The following is a 554-nucleotide window of genomic DNA, read 5'->3' on the forward strand; positions in this document are numbered from 1 at the left end:
GCGATTGGAGGGACCCCAGGATACGAGCGTTTTGCAGGGGTCTTTTGCTAGAATATGCAGATCTGCGCCAAAGGGTAACGAAAGTAGTTTTTTTTTATATCCCTTTTTTCTCCCTGTTTTTCATAATTATTCTCACGGACGCTCTAATGACAACGCCCAAAATTTTGCGGGGGGGAAAAGAACATATAAAACATTTGGGGAATTTTTCCTTGATTTATCTTTCGCAAACCCATCAGAGCCGTAGATGCGATACAAAAAATTTACGGCCCCCCCCCCCCCCCTTTGGTTTAAAGAAGAAGGGGAGTAAATGTTTTCAGCATTTTTCACCAAAGGTTCGATATAAATACCCTTTCCCCGCCCCCAAACAAGGAAAAATAAACCAAAAGATTTTTCTATAAATTTGGGGCCGGAGTTTGGTGCCCCCCCGCCCTTCTCTTCGCGCCATTTTTTAAAATACGAAAAAGAATAGGAAATTAAATTCGAGAGCCATTCTGTGTGCTGTGTAATGGGAACAATAAAAAACACTCCCCATCATAGGGCTGTCGATCACCTGG

Source organism: Penaeus monodon, chromosome 30 (assembly GCF_015228065.2).
Source record: "Penaeus monodon isolate SGIC_2016 chromosome 30, NSTDA_Pmon_1, whole genome shotgun sequence".
In the NCBI taxonomy this organism is placed as follows: domain Eukaryota; kingdom Metazoa; phylum Arthropoda; class Malacostraca; order Decapoda; family Penaeidae; genus Penaeus; species Penaeus monodon.